Here is a 6,367-nt window from a genome sequence, read left to right as displayed (position 1 = left end):
CTAGGTGGGCAGTTTATATCCTTATCAATTGGTTGTAATTGGTTGGGTGAATGTATTGTAGATTGAGAATTTCACATATGAATTGATCGTTGGGTTACAGTTTGTTGAGTCCTGATTTTAACGAGTTTTTGGGAGTTTATACCATAACAATTAGAAAAATGAACAGAGTCCACAGTAAGAGAGCCAAGAGATAGGCGGTCTTTGTATGAAACTGTCCTGGCAGCCACCCGCCTAAATCAGAGAGTACTTGGGGGCAGTGTGGAGCTGCTGAGATAAATTAGTACTAGTTCCAATGGCCCTAGTTCCAATGGAACTAGTGAGGGTGTTATCGCAAGGGTATGCGCAGGGGAACCTTTCCACCCTTTTTTATTTTTACCAAAACCATCCAGTGTGATGGCATTCGGAGTGATGCCCTGAAGGTGATTGCTGCCCTTATATAAAAAAGAGCAGAGAGCACAACTCCCTGAACATAGAGATTATATGACCACACCACGGTGAAGAGCAGGAACCTACAAGCCAAGAGAAGAAGCCTCAGGTGGCACCTACTCCCTGGAACCTGAATATCATGGGCTCTCACCTTTAGAGCTGTGAAAAGCAAAGACTGCTGGTATAGCCGTTCGCTCTGTAGTTTCATAGACGAGCCTGAAGAAGTCACGTAGTAACAGTTTCCACTTAAGTTTCAAACTAAGCCCCCATACACACACACACACACACACACACACACACACAACACACACACACACACACACACACACACACACACACACACACACACCCTCAAGGTTACAAGGTAGGGCAGGCTCTGTACGGGCAGAGTCAGAGACTCCTTAGCTGTCTTTGACATCTGTGCTCTCTGTTGTCTGACTTGGGTGAAGCCCTTGCTGTCCCCACCATCCTCAGTAGCCAGACCCTTCTCCTAAGAACAGATCTCTCCTGAGCTGAAAGGTATGTTGCCTTTGCTCTCTGCTTTGTTCTCCATGGCTGTCGATACCATGTGCCTGCCCTACAGCTTCCGGTTCTACCTCAGCTACTGCAGGGAGACCAAGTTGGAAAGATGGGATGGGGGAAGTGTCTGGAAATAAACAGGACTCTCCAGACAGGAGGCACAAGGGGCTGGTTCATGAGCCATAAATCTGCATGCGGTCCTGCCTCATTGCATATGCATCTTGTCCATGTGCATAGTATCTGGGCTCTGCTTCACTGATCTGAAAGAAAGAGATTCAGGGGAGCCTAGTTACTCTTCCTGACATACAGGGAGACTCATTTGGCATTGAAGTTCTTTATCATGCCTGGAGAAGCCTGGTCTATCAGCTTCTGAACCAGGACAAAGCAGGGGTGGGTGTGGGGGGAGTTGGGGGTGGAGGTGTTGGAAACTTCACAGCCAGAGAGGTGAGATGTCTGTGGGCACATCATCTGGGTCTCTTTCCATTTTGGTCAGATGTTTCCATTCTCCCCCTCAGCCATGTGAGAGAGCTGGGGACAGGAGACGCCATGATAGAAAGAGTGCTTCATCTAGTAGTTCTAAGGTAGGCAGAGGAGGTTGTGCTACATGGTCATCAGTCTTCTAGCCTAGCATTGTTGATGCTCCCAGAAGGTCATGGATATGGGTACCTGCTCTCAGCTGCCACTGGGAAGCAAGGCAGAAATGATAGGGAAGTACATATATATATTTTTAAAAGGTTTATCAACATAAGAAATAAAGCTGATAAAAAAAAATGTCCTTCACTGATGTCACTTGTGTAGAGAGATTGGAAAGAATGCTACTGCCCCATTGTAAATGAAAATAAATCCAATGTTGGTCAAGAAGAAAATAGGTAAACTTGGTATTTTCTTCAATGGAATTCTATTATAAATCAGAAAGTACTTAAGTGAACATGTTATCATATATCAAATCAATATCAAAGACAAGAGACTGAGCAAATGAACAAGCTGTAGCTACAAGATGTTATCTTTAAACTTTTTAAACTGAATGTAATGCTATATCTTATTTGCAGACATACTCATATGTTGTAAAAAAAAATAACAAGGATATGACAAGTGCAAACTTCAGTTTGGTTGTGACATTCGGAAGGTTACGTGCCAGGGAGAGGAACTAGGGTCTGAAAATCTGATAGTCAGTGTGTATGATTTATTGTTTTATGCCATACATTTTTCTGTGGAAACATTATTTGAGGCAACATTCTGCCTTGGTTATTTAAAAATAATCTGACCTCTACCAATTGCATACTTAGAACCTTTTCCTCTAGGCTGTCATAGCAGCGCAAACATGGATGGACATATCGTGGTTCTGAAACAAAGCTAAGGGAGTGAGTACCAGGACTCCTGCCTATGTGTTCTGTTTCCGCCTGTGAAAGCAAAGGACAAATGGTTTTCATTTATTCATCAAACACTTGGAGAGTGTTTACTAAGACAGCTACCATGATAAATAAGACATGATCGTGACTTTAGGCACCAGACTGATGGGTATCATGCTTGTATCGACAATGATTGCACACCTGTGACAAATGCTCATGGAGGCTTATACAAGGCTCTTGGGGAACAGAGAATCAGGTAAACCAGCCACAAAGAGAGGAAAGAGCATCTGGAAGACTGGGAGAGAGGTCTTTGCAATAAGTAAGAGAAAAACAGAAGAGGGTGAGGAGTGTGTGGAGTCATGGTCCTGAAAGAAAAAAGCAGCATTTAAGAGTTCTTGGAGACTGGTGTGTGTGTGTGTGTGTGTGTGTGTGTGTGTGTGTGTGTAGACTCCGAGACTATAGACTGTTAAAAATAAAGATCTCAGGTGCAGGTCTCAAATGTAATCACCAGGATACCATGCAGAGAGCTTTAGAAGGGCCAGCAACACACTTCTATCAGGAATGAGCAGATTATCAATTTCTGAGCATTTTCCAAGATCCCTAAAAAGTGTATATGGTCTATAGGTATAGCAGAAGAGATCTCTATAGGCTTCCAGTTCTCCTTAGTCACCCAGATCTGGTGAGAACCTGCTTCTGCCCTGAGTGAGTATTTCAGTGGGTTTACAGCGTCCCTGGTCACACTTTGGTTTGTCATTAAATCCTATGACTCCAGATCTAAAAACCCTCTTCAGCACTCCCAATTAAAACATCCTATGCAGGGAGAAGGTGAGATATTTTTCTCCAGTCACTTCTTTCTCAGTCACTAGATACCATGTTGGATCCTCGCAAGGGTACAAAGACGGTAGTTGAAGTGAAGTTTTACTTGAATGATGCAGGCATGGTATGAAGCTTGGATCCTTCCACAACACAGCAGGAGTCCAAAGCCGGACAGATGTCATTGCATACTCTTCTAAGATCCCACTCTAAGGCCCGAAGTCCACTTTTCTCTCACCACACATAGTGCCTTTGAGTTGCTTGTTCACTTTTCCCTTTAGAGGAAGTGACAGCCTGAATTTTCTACTGTGTTCTACTGCACATTTCACCGTCCTCTTGGAGCTCTTTTAGGATGAGCCCAAGTGATCTGTCTTCAGTACTAATTTGAATCCACTGGAAGCAAATACCTTGAACCACTAACAATGGAAGCACAGGGTGGAATCCCTTTGCTGCCCCTCATGCAGGTTAAGACACAACCTCTTATCTTTAGACATGAACCATTCTGGGTCGTCTCCACATTCTCTGGATTCCAGGAAATGTTTGCCAAGCTCTTTGAAATCCCTTGAGCTTCTCTTATTCTGCCTGTAGTGAGAAGTACCCTACACCAGTGTGCTGGTGGTAAACTCATCTGCGAAATATCAGCACAGCACAGCATAACACAACACAACACAGCACAACACAGCATGGCACGGCATCCATGGCACGGCATGGCACATCATAGTGCAACACAGCACAGTACACCCGGAGCCCTCCCTAGGCTGCTTCTATTTTATTCTTCTCTTCTTTATCCTCTAGGGAGATGGTGGGTTAATGCTGACAAAACTAGTTTCCCATTTTTCTCAATATGACTTACATGAGTAGTCTGGAGCAACTTGTCAAACTATAGCCCTCAGGTCAAATCTTGCCAGTCACCTATTTGGGCAAATAAAATTGTATTTGAATGTGGAAAAGACTGTGTCTCCTTTGATGCTACAGTGGCTAGTTGCAACAGAGACTGTATGGCCTGTATGCCTAAAATATTTATCATCTGGCTTTTCTATAGAGAAAGTTGCCTGACCCCTGTTTCAGAAATGTCCACTATGGTAGCAACAAACAGTGTGTATGTGAATTTATACTTACATTAAATTAAAGAGGTAGTTTTTGCCAGGTGAGGTGGTTGAAGGACATAAAAGAGGAAGACAAGACTGCTCCTAGGTATGGTGGAGGGGAAGGCTTATTGTAGATATGAGGGAGGGCACAGCCAGAGGCAGGGACATCTGGGAGAGTCCAGAGTGTGCATGACCCTGAGCTGGGCCATGTGAGGAGAAGGAAGAGGGGAGGTGGGGGAGCCAGGAGACCAGGAGATCAGGAGGGTAAAGGGGTGTGGGGTGTTAGGGGGGACTGTGGTCAGTAGCCTAACTGGATGGATTCTGTAGGGAAGAGCTGCAGGGGACAGGCAGCCCAGCCCCTGGCTGGAGTGTTCAGGGTTGGGGGTGGGGGTATGTAACCGGTAGAGATTGACTAAGGAATCCTGGGAGAACCTGGTGCTACTTCCACTTTGACCTGTTAAATATGCACTTCAGTCAGCCCATTGCAAGGGTTTCAGAACTAGCAGAGGTCGCACCTGGAGCGACAGGGGCAGAGGGAAAGGCAGGATAATGGAATATATGAGTTCAACAGGCTGATCAGATGGAATGCTTAATGCTTTCGTAGAGACCCAGTTCTCAGCACTCTTGTCAGAGGACTCAATACCATCTGTAACTCTAGCTCCAGTGGACCTGAGAGCCTCTTCTGGACTCTGCCATCTCCTGCACACACCCAAACACAGATCCACACACACACATGCATAGTTGAAAATAAGAGCTACACAGTAAGATAACTTTCTCAAACCCAAATAAAGTACAAACGTAGTTCCTGAGTTCCATTAACATCGTGAGTGTTCGGTAATCATGTTTGCCTAGAGTTTCCACACTGAGAAGCAGGTGTATTTCCATCACTGCAGAAGATTCTGTTGCACAGGGCTGATGTATGACATCACTTCAGTTAGTAGTGACATGTGGTCCTCTAGTATTGTTGTTGGCCCTTTCGACCTCAACCTGAGCTAAGACTGAAAATACCCTACTAGTTTAACACATTTACTATTACATGTAATTCTCACTTAATCCTCTTAAAGGCCTATGAAATCGCCATGTATCTGTAGATAATGAAAAGGAGGCTTCAGAAAGGTTAAGATGGAGGCTATCTCGAGATAACACTTTCATTTTAAGAAGCTAGCTTTATGGTAGGACATGAGACTGAAGGGAAGATATGGGCTAGCATATTAATGCAATAATCTGGGTGATAGAGTCATTTCCGATCACTGGCCTAGCATAGACCTCGAGCTGTGCAGCTTAGGACAACGGTATATGATCTCACAGTTCCTGCAGAGCCATTCCTCTGGTGAAGACTCTGGGAAGACTCTGCCCTTGTTTCTTCCAGCTGTGTGCAGTTGTCAGAGCCCCTTGGCTTACAGCAACAGTCGCTTCATCTGATCTTCTCTCTGTGTCTCTAGCAAATTCCTCTCTGCTAAAGATAGGGATACAATGCAGCCCATTTGACCTGACTTACATCTGCAAAGAGCCTACTTCCAAGTAGGATCACACAAGTATCTAGAGTTAGGACCTCAACATACCATCATGCGGGCGGGGCTCAACTCAACCCAAGTTGTGAAAACTAATAAAGGTGCCAATGGGACTGGGGAAGGAAATGTCAAGAGTAAATGTGATTGCTCTTTCATAATTCTCATGAAGCTCGAGAAGCCTGAGAGAACTTGCATGTTTGTGTCTATCATGGCCAAGAAGAGAGAAGCAAACAACAACCAAAAAACAAAAGAAAGAAGCCCCAGGGGGAGAGAAATGGTGGTTTATGTGTTTACCTAAGCTGGGTTATGTGTTGCCTAAGCTGGGTTTGGTGATGGGGATTCAGATGTGGGGGTGAAACAGGTCAACAGATATAAACTGTGACACTAAGAGCTGCAGATGAATGGTATAAAAGGAGCTATCCATGAGAGGAACTAAGACTGTGAACCCCAGGGAGTAAGAAGAATGCCTACGGAATGCTGGAGAGATGGCTCAGTGGTTAAGAGCTCCGACTGCTCTTCCAGAGGTCCTGAGTTCAATCCCCAGGAACCACGTGGTGGCTCAGAACCATCTGTAATGGAATCTGGTGTGTCTGAAGACAGCTACAGTGTACTCATATACATAAAATAAATCTTAAAAAAAAAAAAAAAGAAGAATGCCTAG

At 44.6% G+C, this 6,367-nt stretch overlaps 1 pseudogene; it reads right to left on the bottom strand.

Moving 5' to 3' along the window:
• Positions 1-1,027: 1,027 nt before the first annotated feature.
• Positions 1,028-1,557, bottom strand: LOC116906066 (annotated as a pseudogene).
• Between the last annotated feature and the right edge of the window lie 4,810 nt (positions 1,558-6,367).

This window comes from Rattus rattus, chromosome 7 (genome assembly GCF_011064425.1).
Source record: "Rattus rattus isolate New Zealand chromosome 7, Rrattus_CSIRO_v1, whole genome shotgun sequence".
Lineage (NCBI taxonomy): Eukaryota > Metazoa > Chordata > Mammalia > Rodentia > Muridae > Rattus > Rattus rattus.
This window is presented reverse-complemented; position numbering and strand designations above follow the sequence as displayed.